This window comes from Papio anubis, chromosome 3 (assembly GCF_008728515.1).
Source record: "Papio anubis isolate 15944 chromosome 3, Panubis1.0, whole genome shotgun sequence".
Taxonomy (NCBI): domain Eukaryota; kingdom Metazoa; phylum Chordata; class Mammalia; order Primates; family Cercopithecidae; genus Papio; species Papio anubis.
Genome location: NC_044978.1, coordinates 177,176,581 through 177,194,110, shown reverse-complemented (window position 1 = coordinate 177,194,110; position 17,530 = coordinate 177,176,581). Strand labels below are relative to the sequence as shown.

At 36.3% G+C, this 17,530-nt stretch overlaps 1 protein-coding gene across 4 annotated transcripts in view; it reads left to right on the top strand.

Moving 5' to 3' along the window:
- The window catches only part of STX18 (syntaxin 18), a 126,072-nt gene that overhangs the window by 31,121 nt on the left and 77,421 nt on the right, over positions 1 to 17,530 (top strand). The window lies entirely within an intron of this gene.

Genomic DNA, 17,530 nt, shown 5'->3' with positions numbered 1-17,530 from the left:
CTGCCTTACACAAATGTTCATAGCAGCATCATTCATAATAATCAAATAGTGAAAACAATCTGAGTGTTCATCAACTAATGAATGGATAAATAAAATGTATATCCATACAATGGAATATTATTCGGCAATAAAAAATGAAGTACTGATACCTGCTACAATATGGATAAACCTTGAAAATATGCTAAATTAAAAAAAAAAAAAAAAAAAAACAGGAACCAAGGGCCACCTATTGCATAATTCCATTTACACATAGTCTCTAACTTTCTAAGGTTCAGGACATGATTTTTCAACTTTCACAGTGCTGTAAAAGTGATAAGCATTCAGTAGAAACCATACTTGATTTTTTGTTTTTGTTTTTTGAGACAGAGTCTCTGTCACCCAGGCTGGAGTGCAGTGCTTGATGTCAGTTCACTGCAACCTCCACCTCCCAGGTTCAAGCGATTGTCATGCCTTAGCCTCCTGAGTAGCTGGGATTACAGATGTGCACCACCACGCCTGGCTGATTTTTTTTTTTTTTTTTTTTAAGCAGAGATGGTGTTTCGCCATGTTGACCAGGCTGGTATCGAACACCTGACCTCAAGTGATTCGCCTGCCTTGGCCTGCCAGAGTGCTGGAATTACAGGCATGAGCCACTGCACCCAGCCCATACTTCGAGTTTTGGATTTTGATTTTTTCCCAGGCTAGCGATGTGCAGTATGTCACTCCCTTTTGATGCTCCTCAGCAGCTCTCAGTCAACCATGCAATTATGAGGGTAAACAACCCATACTTTACAGTGTACTGTGTTGCCAGCTTTCTTTGAATATGACTTTGTCCAACTGTAGGTAAATACTTCAATAAGTGTACTGAGCACGCTTAAGGTAGGCAAGGCTAAACTGTGATGTTTGGTAGGTTAGGTGTATTAAATGCATTTTTGACTTCCCATATTTTCAATTTATGATGGATTTATTGGGACATAACCCCACCATAAGTGAAGGAATCACTGTATATGAAATGTCCAGAACAGGCAAATCCATAGAGTCAGAAAGTAAATCGGTTGCCCAGAATTGCGGATGTTGGGGGAAATGGGGAGTGACCACTAATGGGTATGGGATTTTGGGGGTGATGAAAATTTTCTAAAACGGATTGGGGAGATATAATTGCACAACTTTCGAATATACTAAAAACCATGGAATTGCACAATTTACATGGATGAATTGTTTGCTATGTGAATTGGAGCTCAATAAGTCTACTATTTTTTTTAAACTGCTGCTTATTTTCTAATGTGGCTGTACAATTTTTTGCTCCCACCAACAATGTATGAGAATTCTAGTTATTCCACATTCTCACCAGCACTTGGTATTGTTAGTATTTTTTATTTCAGCTATTTTAATAGGTGTGTAGTGACACATCATTGTTTTTTTTTTTTTTTTTTTTTTTTTGAGACGGAGTCTCGCGCTGTGTCACCCAGGCTGGAGTGCAGTGGCGCGATCTCGGCTCACTGCAAGCTCCGCCTCCCAGGTTCACGCCATTCTCCTGCCTCAGCCTCCGAGTAGCTGGGACTACAGGCGCCCGCCACCACGCCCGGCTAGTTTTTTGTATTTTTAGTAGAGACGGGGTTTCACCATGTTAGCCAGGATGGTCTCGATCTCCTGACCTCGTGATCCACCCGCCTCGGCCTCCCAAAGTGCTGGGATTACAGGCTTGAGCCACCGCGCCCGGCCCACATCATTGTTAATTAGCATTTCTCTAATAGCTAATGAGGCCAAACATCTTTCATGTGCCCCTTTGCCTTCTTTAGTGAAGTGTCTGTTCAAGTCTTTTGCTCAATTTTAGTTTAGTTTTTTGTTTTCTTAGTTTTGAGTTTGAGAGTACTTTGTACATTCTGAACAAGTCCTTTGTCATGTGTATAATTTGCAAATATTTTCTCTTAGTCTCCCATTTAACTTCACTTTTCCTTCTCTGAAAGTAAATACTTCTTGCTGAGTTTAGAGTGGTATCAGAGCTTTATTGTCTGTGTACTCCTGTATCCTGAGTGCCTCATAGAGTCTGGCACAAAACAGGTATTCAGTTAATATTTAATGGATGAATGAATGAATGAATGCGCTGTTTTCACTGATAAGCAACAGATTTTTTTTTTCTGAGAAATAATAAATATATAAGTAGATCTGAGTGGATCATTTTCCAGATTACAACATTTCCTTCCAGGCATCTCTTTAGAAAAAAAAAAATAATAATATCTACTATAGATTAGAAAGCATGGCATGATCCAGCTTGATTTGTTGAACATTTCATGTTCTCCTCCACCTCACAGCCTTTACATATGCTGTTCTTCTGTTTCAGAGAGCTCTCATAGTATGCTTATGTTTTTGCTTCATAGAATTTTATTTGTAAATATTTGTTTAGTGTTTTTCTCCCTACTAGATGTGTAAGTCAGTGACTTTTACACATTTTTATTCATGTATCCCCTAAAAGAATTTTGAAAAAAAACTGAGTAACCTCTCATATGTATCTATCAATCTGACATCTATAATTCTTCATTGTAAGTTTAAATAATTGCAAAGGATATAATTTTCAGTGCACTATAAAACTTGACATTTTAAGCGGAACTAAAAAGTTCCACTCTTTTAAATATATCTCATGGAATCTGAATACCATATTTGATATCCACCATCATTTGTTGAAAAAAAATTCTTAAAAAAACTTTACAGTCATCAGCTTTTTCTTCTTGAACTCACATTTCCATTTCATTTTCCCCACATAATGTCCTATCCCAGTTTATGCTTGGAAATGTTTTTTAAATTTTTATTAAAGTAATTTTTGGGGAACAGCTTGTTTTTGGTTACATGGATAAGTTCTTTAGTGGTCATTTCTGAGATTTTGGTGCTCCTGTCACCCAGAAATCTTTTCTTGATCATTTTATCATATTTTTGTGCCACAGAAATAGATATGCAAATTGAAATTTAATTTTAAAAAAAATTTCCAATGATGACCAAAAGTCTCTAAGTGTTGTATGTTGTGTTGTTCCGTGTTGAGTTACCTTTGTAATTATTACCAGTGTATGTGGATTAAACGACAACAGTAAAAATACACTATTTTATCAGTAGAGCCTCTCAAGGTGATGCATGGGTTTAGTTTTTGCTACCTAGGTTGTGTGCAAGTAGACGAATATCACTTTTTTAAAGAATCTGACAAGGTTTAATATCAATTTCATTCTTAGCTTTCATTTCTTAGAGACATAAGAGCTGAGAACCCTCGTTTACGTAAACAAGGAGATAAGAAGGGAGCTTTTGTTAGGGCACTGCCACTCCACTCACTTCTTGGAACTTCCTCTGAATTACATGCCAAAACTGCATTAACTTTTTTTAGTGACCTGTCAGATGACAACTCAGTTAGATTCTCTATTAATTTTGTTGGATGGAAAAAAATTGGGAGCCCTTGACTTGTGAGAGACTCTGTTGTCCAGTCATTAGAGTCATTCACGTTCTCAGCTTCCGCAGGATTTCTGAGCGTCGTTATGTTTGAGGTTTTTATATCCAGGACAGTGCAGCATAGTGGGGGCGGGTTTGGTGAGAACTCTGTGTTTGTGTTCTGAAGTAGGAGAAGGAGATTGCATCGGGCATGTGGGAAAGTAGAGCCAATGAAATGTGGGTTATGGCAGGTTCTCATGCAGAGCTGCGTAGGAAGAAGACAGATGAAGGTTGGGGATCTAGACATCAGTTCCCTTAAAATTACATGTGCCCCATACACCTTAGCAATTCAGCCTCCACTTCCAGGGATCCCCATCCCTCCACTGTGTGGACTGCTGCTGAAAGCTACAACAGGGAAAAGAGCTGTGTATTTTTTTTTTTTTTTCCTTCAACGCAATTTCCTCAACTCAAGGCATCTAGTAATAACTCAATAATTTTTTTTTTCACTGATATTGAATACTGGGAAAAACTTTTTATGTAAAATTTGACTCCAAACCTGTGAACCTTTTCAGTTTCATTTGAAAAGATATAAAAGGGAAAGTTTTATCCTTGAGTAGTCTTTTATGCCATGAAGTTAATTTTCAAGAACAGAAATATTCTTTTACAAGTAAAGTTTTTATTGACTCCTAGCTTCTTGCTAACTTAGTAACACTGCCAATTTCCCTAAATTCTTTTTCTCTGTTTTCCCAATTGCATTGTTTTAGTTATTTTTTACTGTTTTTCAAGTAGTAAGGCTCCACTCAAATTCTTTACTAAAACAATGTTAGGGTGTTTTTGGTACATTTTATACTAATGTAATTTTCACAAGATTAAAAAAATAGTGTTGTCATTTGTTTCCCTTTGCCCTATAGTGCTTTCGAGGTATCTAGCAGATACTTTTAGGTATATTACACCTAATAGAGGTCTTTGTGTGTACGTCAAATGAGTATGTTCTATGCTGTTTAGACATATTAACTGCAGATTGGCAGCTTCATCTTTCCGATAATGTGCAGGTTCTTAATGCTTAGGAGTATCCTGGAGGTTTCTGTTTTTCTGAGAAAATCTAATACAGATTTTCAGTTGCCTTTTAAAATGCTATACTTCTCTAGGAAACCTTATCTTTAATATAGCATCTGGTTTTCTGTGAAGTTACAAGTTTGAATCAGAATTTCCAGCTGTGCAATCTAGTTTTATGGAGCCTGAATTGAGAATCAAAAACTGGGTTATGTATTAAAATACCAGAAGTAAATGTTATCTTTCTTTTTATAAAACAGCATGACAATTGTATTTAAGTATTTCCAATTTGCAGAATTATTGTTCATGAACTGCTTCCAGAGAAGCAAGATTAAATAACAGCTGAACAGCTTTAAGTGAATAGGTTACATTATATTCTTCTGTTAGTGTCTTGTGAACCTAAACTCAGTGTCTCCACAGCAAAAGATGAGAATCATAGAATGTTAGAACGCAAAACAGCCTGAGAGGTCATGTAGTGTGACTCCCCTCATTTTCCAGATGAGGAAACTGAGGTCTTATTTTCCCTCGTGTAGAGAAGATATTAATAATTACTAACGAGTGAAATAATTGGGTTTAATTGCGTTGGAATAATCATGTTGTTCACTGTTTTAAAATGCAGTCATTCTGACAGTGAGAGGGAGTTGGCAGCAATGGTCCCAGAGTGTGGCCTGCCTGCCTTGGAGGCTGGGGGCGGTACTGTGAGGCAAACAGAATGAGAAACCATGTAGCAAAAATGTGGCTGTTTTCAGAAATGCTCCTAACTTTTAACTTTGTAACTCCTTTTTAAAGCTGTTATGTTAAGGAATGACAAAATCAGACAAAGGTTCAGTGTATAAAAATACTCTGGTATAGTTTGGCAAAAAGATGTTCATTACAGCATAGTTTGTCCTTATAAAAAATTAGAAGAAACAAACTAGGTGTCCAACAACAGAGAAACTGTTAAATTATGGTAAAATTTTTATTTATTTTTTTTTTTTTGAGACAGAGTCTTGCTGTTGTTGGCCTGGGCTAGAGTGCAACAGTGCCATCTCGGCTCACTGCTACCTCTGCCTCCTGGGTTCCAGCAGTTGTCCTGCTTCAGCCTCCCAAGTAGCTGAGGGTACAGGCACCCACCACCATGCCTGGCTAATTTTTGTGTTTTTTAGTAGAGATAGGGTTTGACCATGTTGGTCAGCCTGGTCTTGAACTCCTGACCTCAGGTGATCCACCCGCCTTGGCCTCCCAAAGTGCTGGGATTACAGGTGTGAGCCACTGCACCTGGCCAAATTATGGTAAATTTAAACAATGAAATGTTATGTAGCCATTAAAGGTAATTTTTTAGAAGAATTTGTAACTACAAGGGGATGTACTCATTATGGTGTTGAGTAAAGTAAGTAGAATATAGAAATTGCATGTCATATGGTTTGCTTATATGAGGGCCATACGGTCATCCCTTGGCATCCTCAGGGGATTGGTGTCAGGACTGCCTGTGGACACCAAACTCTGTGGATGCTCAGGTCGCTGATAAAAAGGTGTAGTATTTGTGTATAACCTACAGACATCCTCCTGTTTATTTCTCTGGATTACTTATAAAACCCAATACAATGTATGTACTTCATGAATAGTTGTTATGCTGTTTTGGTTAGAGAATAGTAACAAGAAAAAAATCTACACATGTTCAGTACAGGTGCAACCATCCTTTTTAAAAAATATTTTCCATCCGTGGTTGGTTGAATCCACGGATCTGGATGTGGAACCCATGGCCACACAGGGTCAAGTTATGTGCATAAAATGGAAAAGAATATATTACAGTGATGAAAGAGTTTCTTTCTAGGTGATGTTATTATGGACTGATTTTATTTTCCTCCTTGTATTTTGCATATCTCATAAACTCTCCACTATAAGCAGAAAATAAGGTTGGAGAAAAGAAATTTTAAACATAATTGAAGAGCTAAATTTTTTTGTGACACCAAGTGATAGAAAACTCTGAAAATCCCATTGAAGATAGGATCATAGACACATAGTCCCTGATGCCTGTGCTGGTATAGTCACACACGGCTGCCTCACCTCTGCCCCCATGGTGAGGATCCCAGTGGTTGGGGACAGTGACCCATTTGGAACATGAGCAGTTGGGTCAAATCCACAAATAACTGTTTTAAACAGCAGTCATTTTATTTGGAAAAAAAAAAAAAAAGTCGATTTGAAAAGCCATTTCCCCCCACTGAACGAACATTCCTTTATTCTTTCATTTAGCAAGCAGTTCGGAGTGCCTACTAGTTAGTTCCTCTGACTTGAAGATAACATTCTGCTACTAGTGATTTTTTTGCCCAGGGATTGTTGAAATTTTCATAAATCTCCTTGACAGAATGTTCTATTGTATAAGTAACTTAACAGTTCCTGTTCTCACCTGGTTTGGGTTTAATGATTAAGTTGGATTAACTATTGAATAATGAATGTTTGTGTAGAAGCCAATCAGTGAATACCTGTGAATCCAAAAATGCAGCTTTAATCAGTGCTAGGCTTGGTTGGGTCCATATTGCTGTTTCTTTGCAGTACAACATGGGCAAGCAGCTGTGCAAATGAAATGCTGTTTTTCTAAAAGGTAAGTTTTTCCAGAGCACAGTATGGTTTTCTTTGCTTTCAGAATTCTTTGAAAAATCTTTGAATATTTTGAAGTCCTCCATTCCACTTTATAATTTCAAATTAATAACTTCTTACTACTGTAATTTCATACGTTTTATACTACCCCCAGGAAAAAAAGTATTTACTTACTTCACATTTCTGATATTGATTTCAGTTGGTCTCATTCCACATTACAATCATGGCTTTCCATTCCACAAGGTATGGTTTAGAGTTGTGTTTCAAATTTGAAATGGGTTGTGCATTAATAAAGCTACTGTTTTTAATTTGAAAGAAAAGATCTTTTAAGGAAAGTTTGTTAGGCACTAGGATAAATTTTTGAAATGTTTGTCTTACATAAATTCATGATAGCCTCAAATTGTTATTCCTCTCCTAAGAAGTGGCACTTTCAGCTTCTTCATTTGCCGATTTGGCTTAGTTGTATATTTTGTTTCATATGCCATAACCAAGGAATTGTAGAGCTAGTATATGCTATCTATGTGAACTTTGTCTTCTTGCAAAAATAACCCTAAATTCTATGAAATAGGTGATGTCTTACTTATTCTTAAAGACCTTCAGAGATAGAAATTCTGTATTCTTCCTAGTGTTTAGTTTCTTTTGTTGTCTACATCTTTCTTTCTCTTTTTATTGAATAAAAAAACCTAGATCTTTTTCTTAAAACTTAAACTGCTTTGCTATTTGATTTTTGCTTACATTAATATAATCTTTTATTATGCTCCTTAAATGTCCTGATTTCCTATTTTGTGTTAGCTGATGGTTTTGCTCTGACAATAGTGTTTGTACACCAGTGAATTAGTATCACAAAACTGTTCTCCTTGGAGAGATTATGAAGTCTTTGATTTTGGATTGGACCAATGATATAGATAGTCCAAACACAGGTGCTTATTTTTATTTACTTATTCAGTAAATATTAATGGAGTACATATTATGTGCCAGTCTTTGGGCTGAGGATTGAAGATACCAAACAAACAAAAACCACCAGTGCTACTGTGTTCTAATTTAGTGTTTTCAGATGTAGCAAGTCTAATAGGGACACGTTTCTGATATCTTGGCAGTAATATTATTTTGGGCGGTTTATTATCATCATTGATCTTATTATCCAGTACTATTTTGCGAAGAAAAGTCACTGCAAATCTACTTGCTTCTTTTTGCTGGGAGTGCCTCCCTTCAGGGGAAAAAAAAAAAAAATCTAAAAAGAAAAAAAGCTTTCAACTTTAGGGAAGACATACATACATGAGTTGTAAGTTTTTCTTTATGAAAAACAGCATGCACTGAGTTTCTGTGGAACAAGAATTCCCCTTATCTAGAAAAGGATGACTAAGTTTGAATTTCCTAATTAATATAGTTATTAAAGTCTTAACGTGACTAATTTTAGTACGTAGGAAAACACAACATCGCTCATTTACATGAATTTGTAATCATCCCTTTCTTTGACAGACCACAGACCTTAGATAGAAACACCTATGAATACATTCTCTCTGGACAGAGGCATATTATCTCCTTACATTCTTGTGTCTTGGAAGGTAAAGTTGATGTTAGTTTACCTCTGCAGGAACAAGATAAATTTTATTCTAAATACAGTTGATACATCTCAGGAAAATAGGACAAGGTGATTCTGAGGATCGGCGAACAATTTTTTTATCGGCAGATCTTATTTGTGTTTAGGGCAGTGATAACATGGTAGGCAGTATGGACAGGAGTTAGGTGCGAAGATTCTAGAGACAGATTAACTGGGTTTTAATCCATTTCTGCTGTGTACTAGCTGAGGGACATTGAGCACAGTACTTAACCTTTATGGGCCTCAGTTTTCTCCTGTGTAAAATCGGGATAATCAGTTTTCTCATGTATAAAATAATGACAACCTTATTAGGTCATTAATGAGGATTAAATGAGTTAATGTCTGTAGGACAGTATAAAACTCTGGTGCATAGTGTTACATAAGTGATTTTGAGTGAGTGAGTAGACATTTAGTTATTCATTGCTGTTTTCAGTTTTAATCACATGTTGTAATAAAGTAACATGTTCTAGTTCCAGGGCCTGATCAGTCAGTGATGATTAAGTACAACATTTCTCCCCCTGGTTTTTCTGCCATGATGGTGCATTATAAGCATTTTAGAAAACAGAAGTCTGTGCTCCTCCTTGGCATGTTGTCCAGTAATCCTGGGAATTCAGCCTGTACTTCTGAGAGTAAATTGGAGGTCGAGCTATCCTGACCCCATACGAAGGAGACTTTCTTGTACTGGGGAGTGTGGGAGTCATCTTGTCTTCCCCGCGCCCCTGGCCCTGGAGCCGGAGAGAGGATCCTGGGCAGTGTCCACCGTGGGCCAGTACAGCCAATCCAGGGCCTAGATTTGGAGCCATCATACTCACAAACTGTTCTGGTTGAAACGCTGGCTTTGTGGGGTTTGTTTCATGTAAAACATGAAGACGCCCACCCTGACATTGTCTAGGCACTCTACTTAAGTCTCCTTTAGATGCAGGCTAGTTTGTCCTGGCCTTATGAAGGAGTTCTCCCCACCTCCTTCGACGGGTATGTAAGTCGCTGCTTCCCATGCATATCATCTAGTTATTTCAGGCATCTGTTCTTTTTTGCATCCTAAGTGCTTAAGGCTTACAGAATTTTAGTCTCCTGCATGACACCATAGTGTAACATGACTGGTGGTAGTTTTTTCCCCAGACTCATGGTGAGACAGCTGTTTAGCATAGAAAGGATTAGAGAGAAGATGTCAGCCTTTCTACCCACGGTTGGATTGGGCGGCACCATCCAAGGCTTAAGAATGACATGCAGAAGCTCCTGATTATAAAATAGCACAAATATGTTAGGCCTAAACTTTTCCTCCTTAGCAGAAAGGCTTGGGTAAGCTCAGTGGGTGGTGTGGGAGAGTGGATGTTGCATTAGAAAGGGTAGAGACTGCAAAGACAGGGCCACAAGTGAGGAATCCAAGAGTGAAGCTGACGGGGTGAGTGAAAGGGAGTGAATTTAGGAGCCCTTAAAGATGTAGAAGCTGGAGGACTTGATAGCAGGTTGGCTGGAGTGGTTCAGCAGGAGACAGTGATCAGCTGTGAGGCTGTTCACATAACCAAGACACAGGATCTCACTGGACTGTGTTTGGAGATGGGGGATTATCAGGTTGTGAGAGCCTCAGCGATTTTTGGGTGCCAGTTCATCCTGCTGCCTAGGCCTCTCCCTTACCTCACCACTGGCATTGCTATTTAAGAAATCAGTGTTCATCTCGCTTATTGGCAGCCTTGGCAAGTCCCTCGGACACTCAGTTTCTTCATTTTTAAATGGAGGATCTTATATTATTTGCTTTACCTTTCTCTTGGAAATGTAAAGAATTTATAGAAAGAGAGAAGTCTCGTTTTTGAAAGTGTATATGGAAAATGTAAACGTGCCTTAATGAAGGTACATTATTTGAGGAAATATAGTTCAACTATAGGATTAAAAAATTGCATTATCTGATAATCATAGATGTTCTTATTCACCTTCCCAGTATTTGAAACATAAATAATTTTTAGAGCCTGTAATGGGAATATGGACAGATAGTACCACTGCTCTGCTATTCTATTTTGCATTTTAACTTGTTCAATTTCTTTGCACTAGGATTAAAAACTTGAGTTTACTCAACAAAATTCATTTGCCTAAAAATGAATTTTATTAGGTTATTTTCCTGTTTAAAAATTTGGTCTGGGGGAGGTGCTGGAGATGGACTAATATAAGATTATCTTTTTTTTTTTTTTTGCATTTAAGTATACAATTTAAATATAAAAGAAAGCAAGCCAAGGCAGGAGGATCTCCAGAGGCCAGGAGTTTGAAACCAGCATGGGCAACATAGCAAGACCTTGTCTCTCCAAAAAAAAAAAAAATTAGCCAGACACGCGTGCCCTTGGGAGGCACTTGGGAGGCTGAGGCGGATGGGTTGCTTGAGCCTAGAAGTTTGAGGCTGCGTTGAGGTGTGATCATGTCACAGCACAGCAGCATGTGTGATGGAGCAAGACCTTGTCTCAAAAAGAAAGACAGAGAGAGAGAGAAGAGAAGAGAAAAGAAAGAAGAAAGCTGTCATCTTGTGTCTCCATCGTTTGTAAGAGAACATTTTAACATTGTTGGCTTACAGAATTCCTTCACTAGACATTTGAGGTCTTCCAATATTAGCCTAGTACTTACATATGCCAGGCACTTTTCTAGGCCCTTTGCATTTCATCCTCACACACACTCTGAGGCATGTACTATTATCTTTCCCATTTTACAAGTGAGGAAACTGAGGCAATGGCAGGTTAAGTAAGTTTGGAATGCTGTATAGTTCATGAATGTCAGCCTGTGTTAGGTCCCGGCAGTCTGATTCCAAAGTCCATGCTCAGCCACTTTCCTGTAGCTCCTGCATCAGTGGCTCTCAACCCTGATTGTACATTAGAATCATCTGGGGGCCTGATGGAGCAGGGTGGGGAAGGGATAAATAACTTCTACAGGGCCCTACATGAGACCACTCAGATCTTCCCTCTTCTGCTTTCAGGTTAAAAGTTACTCTGTCTCTGTTTTCTAGACCTTTGTAATCTCTTCTTGCCTTAATTTCTTGGCACATGTGGGGCTCCTAATGACCTTGTGCAATTAAGGACACACAGCTTTTTGGTTTAGCGCTGTAAGACAGGCACCATGGAGATAGGGAGATGCTTGCCACCTGTATGTAACCTGTGCACAACATTTTACACATAACCTGGCGCTTGATTGTTAATTCCTCAGCATGTGATTCAATATATTGTTATTTTTGCATCAGGGGAAGAACATGGATAGTTAATAAGATAGATCTAGGATTAAATAGCAAGTCTAACATATCTGAGCCACACTGTTCTTACCTATAAAATGGGAGAAGTGAGAATATTAGAGGACTCTTGTGGAGATTCAGTGAAATATGGAATACGCTCTGTAATGTAGTCATCAGAAATGAATGCTAAATACATTCCCTTGTGAGTGAAGCACACCAAGAAGACTTGGATATGAAAAATCACTTGAAACTATACTGTTCAGTCTTCAGTCAGATGCAAGAAGCCAGGGAATTTGGGGAGCTGGAATAGACCTAGGGATCAGGGAATGCAGTCTCTTCATTTTATTAGCAAGGATTGAAGCCTGGAGAAGGAACTTGACCAAGGGTACACTGTGAGCCCAAATATATATACAGTACAATATGTAGTGTACAAATAGTTAATACATACTTTCTTGGTGCTGTGATCATTATTAGTTTTTACTTCGTAGCGTTTGTCTTCTCTGTCACCTCAGTGTGCTTATGTATATGTTATGTAACCCTCAAAACAATTTTGTAGGCCTAGCTTACCTGACCCCAGTGTAAGACTTTGAGAGAAAATCCTTAAGGATACTACCATGGGATATGGGCCTATGGAGGTACTGAAAAATAACATATATTTACCTTGTTGACTTTTCTTGCATGAGAGGGAAAAGAGTTAAAGACACTCAAACCATGTGTGCTTGAAAGCCCACGAACCTCTTTCCAGTTCTTCTGTTTTCCCAAGAAAATGAGCCTGTTGTATCTTCATAATTTCTTGCATGTATAAGATTAAAAACAGAGGGGAATGAAGATATTCCAACTATATTTCTAGTAGAACACCAACATTTTGTTTTTGTAACCATGTTGTAAAAACTTCAAAACAGCATTACGCTCTGCAGTTACTTTTAAACCATTATTAATATTTTCTATTGATGCTTTAGTATAGATTTTTAGATTTTTAGATTTCTAGTATTGTTGATTATTATAATTTGAATTAAAAGTGAAAATTCATGATATGTACTTGGAGGACCAGTTGCTGTGGAAGTGTGCAGCCTACAATGAAGATAATAAGATGCGTCATTTGAATCAGTATTTCTCCCACCTAACAATATTTCTCCCACCTAAACAAAAACAATTTTTTTCTATCATAGAGGAATAGGTTTTAGAACTACCAAGGTGAATATGCTGTAGTGTCAATTAAATACAGTGGAAACTACCTACAATTTACAATTCCTAATCACTCTCTGTCTCTTTCTGCAACTCATTACATGTACCACAATGCCTTGATTCCCTTAAGTGCCTAGTAAATTTTCTCTTTGTAGGACTGTGGAATTAGCCATGGGCAGTGTGGGAGGAAAATGCCTTTGCCTTTTCCAAAAATTGGGGTTGCGTAGAGAAAATGATAATGTGTAGCATTTTTAGTGGTGCCTAAATGTGTATGGAGAAACACCTACTTCAGGCCTCTCCAAAGACTTTGATTGTCTGAAAGCAGAAATATTTGCAGTTTGACTTTACTTGGTGTTTACAGTACACTTTCTGAGCACTTTATGGATATTTAATATTTTATGACATGATCAGCAGTATCTTTTTTTCCAAATAAGTGGGTTTTTAAAAATATAATAATGGGAATCAGAATGTGGCTAACTTTTAAAATTATTTATTATGCAGAGAAAAATCTGAAGCCATGAATTTTAAATCTCATGTAAGTTAAATTTGGAAGTATGCAGATTTGCCCAGAATCTGAATTTCATAAGCCTTGAAAACTTTGACATTTTAAAAATATTTGAGGAGTTTGTCATTACCATCTCTTAAATGCACACATTTTTTTCAGGCTACTCAGGAAGAGAGTGGCTAAGCAGAGCATTGTAGAGTGCCCCAGACATCCTCTACTGGTTTCTAAATCTGAAATAAACTTCTTAGTCATATGGTGATAAGCAGAATTCAGAACATGTCTCTTTTTTAAAGCATGTGAAATAGAAAGTGATAGTCATCACAAAATGAAATTTGATTTATGATGTGTTGATGGATCGTCATACTAAGACACGCTGAAAATTATTTTCAGTTTCCTAATAAAAACAAAGTGAGTTCCCCTATGAGTGATTCTCCTAATTGTTATTGTTAAATGCTTTTCTTTATGCTTTTTTTCTTGCTCACACTCAGATAATCTACAACATTGTTTGAATGCTGTGTTTCACTTTCTTTTCTTACGAAAGGTTTTCAGTGAGTATAGTCCCTGAGCGAATCCCTTCCCACAAAGGACTTAACTTTCTATGCGCACAATTCAAAAGTCAATTACATGTGTGTGATTCATTGATCACGAAGAGTACCACCTTGAGTTAAAACACTTACACTCTGTGGAAAATTCTTTCTGCTCAAAAGAAGGTTCTTATTTCTAAGAACGAGCTCTGATTTTAATTAAATAAAGAGCATTTTATGCAATTTTTCTCTAAAGCTTAAGATTAATTTCTATGGTTACTAGGGATATAAATCTCTAGATTGCTTTAAAACAAAGATTTTTGTTTGGGAGAGACTTGACAGCTCCCTATAAGAGAAGCTATTACTTAATTTTTCTTTCCTAAGTTTAAACACATAAAAATATTTGTAATGATACCCCAAAGGCATCATAAAAATGTAAAATAATTATACTCTAAAATATCTAAAATTACAGGAAATAGACCTCATTTTAAAAAATGAACTGAGATTCATGGCTGGGTAACCGGGGTGTGACATACTTCAAAACCAGAATCTCTTGTCAGGATACTTTTAGTTTTTTAATGGCTAAAAAAAAGAAGTCTTTTGTCAATCATAAAAACTTTAAAATATGTTCATTCTATTAGGAAATCTTACTTTTTAGTTTCTTTACTTTTAACTTATATTACACTGTGGATGCACTAGATAGATCCCTTTGAGAGGCACATTTCAGTCTTTAGAATTAGATGGCATCACTAGGCTTGTGATCAACTATATCACAAGACAACCATTAGACTGTTTTTAATGATTATTTTTTAAAAGTACATAGCCATTTTCTAAACAGCTTCGAAAAAAGGCAGCATAAATCGTTTCCAGTGTTTTACTTACCCAAAGTATACTTCCTCTTTCGGTAGATAATGTTAACTGGTAAATTGTTCCCAGGTTAAAGGTTTGTCATATTTTAATAAATGTAGTGTAAAATCTATAGTAGAGACACTTCAAGGAAAAAACCCTCAACGTTTTCAGTAAATGAAATTAATATATATCCTTTTTCCTACGTTAGTATTATGGTATCATTTCTTTTGTTATTTTTATTTACTAAAACTTTAATTGAGCCTGATATAGCAAAACGTCCTCATGTTTTTAGGAAAAGTGAAATTAGATTTATAAAATGTCCAGAGTGAAGTTTTGAAAGAAATGGCATTTTGTATATAATATGGATGAATGCTGTTGAGGCTAGACGTGCTTGTAGTTTAAAACATGCCTGATCCGGGAATGCTTTGCATTAAATGAGTTTATATTTTGAGAGCAAAACGGGGAAAGAAAACACTTTCCCGCTTTTTTTTTTTTTAAGAGAGAAGAAAATTAAGTTGAATGCATATATTGAAAGTGCTATAAGCTGAATGTTTGGACAACAAAAGTAAACACTGATTATTACAAATGTACATTTGGACCACTTTGCTTTTATCTTTCAAGCAAAACATTTCCCACAGTTTTTGTGGGTTTTTATTTAAGTTGGGAAAACTTTGGAAGTTTGTGTGAAAGTATAAATAAGTTTGGAAATGTAATGATTAGAGTTTGATAATAAACATGCAAAAGCAAATGGGAAACTCTATTCAAGTCAGATGTAACTTTTAATAATGTTTTCTCTAAAAATGTATTTGCAGAGAGAAGAACAGTGATTTATGTGGATTTGAAACAAAGACTTTGGCTGTAATTTGAAATAAAGGTTAAATGTGAATTATTCAGTATGAACGTGGATAAAGTTTTTTGTTTTTAAGAGCTTCCTTAGTGATTGTTATAGGAGTCTCTGTGCCCTTTTCCAATTATGGGCACAGAAATTTTGCATGTATTTATAGATTCCATGTAAAAAACAAAATCCTTAGTGTCCAATAAGTTTTAAGCTGCATTTTACAAAATAAGCATCTGTAGAGAATCTTTTGGAGAAAAAACAGGAGGGAAAATGTTTTAGTTTGTGTAATTATTGAAATATACCACAGTATAGAGAATGAATAAAAATTTAAAACCTTAATCTGAAATTTGTTTTAAATCTCATTGTTATAAGATTGACCTCACAATTGCAAATCGGCATTTTGTGTTCAGTACAACTCCAATTCTTAAGGAAATTTGTCTGTTCTACTAGAGTAATAGTCTAAGTGTAGGAAGATGCCCCCTTTGGCTATTGTTACATATGGGCCGTTTTGAAAATAGTGGTCATGCTAATATTTGATCAGATAATGCTAACTAATGCTGTAGAGCTTTCGAAAGATTTCTTGAACATTGTGAAGTTTTGCTTTCCTTTCTTAGGTACATGACTATGTGTATCTCTTAAAAGTGTATATGTATTTGTAGGGGGCAGATAGTGTTACATTTTTATTATAAATTTATTACTTACAAGTTGATATGTGATTTTGAGTGAAATTCATTGCAATAAGAATGAAAATTTTTTGTATGTATGGTGTTTCAAATGCTTTACCTAATTAATTGTCTGAAAAACTGTTAAAGGGAGTTTAAATTGCATGTACTAGTTTTACATTTAAAGCTTTCACAGTGAGCTGAATTCAGATACAGGACCTTATTTTTTTTGTTCAAAGAAAGTACGAGCTCATGTAGAATGAAAAGATATAATTTGAGTCTCAAAATCAAAAGCTTTAATATACTGCTCAGGACCTATTATTTTTCTAGTAGTTTTCACACATTTTTTTTCTAGCAAATGTTATGGAGTGATTATTTTATGTTATTTTGAACACTTAAGTAGCAATCCATTTTTAGCAGACGAGCCCTCATTTTGTAAAACTAAGCTGTTGGCAATTTGCTAGTTTCTTTAAATTCTAGAAACCACTAAGTTTTACCTTTTCATTTTTTTCCAGGCAAAGAAGATGTTGTTAGACCATTCTGTAACTTATTTCTTGAAATAATATTTTCTGGCCGGTGTGGTGGCTCATGCCTATAATCCCAGCACTTTGGGAGGCTGGGGCAGACAGATTGCTTGAGCCCAGGAGTCTGAGACCAGCCTGGGCAACATGGCAAGACCTCGTCTCTACCAAAAAAAAAAAAAAAAAAAAGAAAAAAAGATTGTTTTGCATGTGTATTGAAGTGCTTTGAGTTTCTTGCCTTGTTTACTCCAAAGACGATCATAATGACTTTCTTCATTATGGGAAAAAGGAAAAAAGGAATCTATATATTTTTGAGGACAGGGAATGATGAAGCAAGACCCTGGCTTTTGCTTGGAATTTGTACATTTGTATTATTGGTCAAGGCCAACATACTCTGCATTTTATTCCCATTCACTTAGTTGAAAGATGACTTTGGAGGCAAGGCCATATATCTTGTTACCAAACCCTCTTTCTCAGAACTTCAAGATAAAATGAACATTCATTCCTTTGCTTTTGTTTTTGCTAAAATAGAAAAAAATCAGTTTGAATAAAGCGAAAACATTTCTACTTTTGGGGTTTGAATGTTAACAAAGCAGTTGAGAGTAAATTATTGACATCTATCAAGCA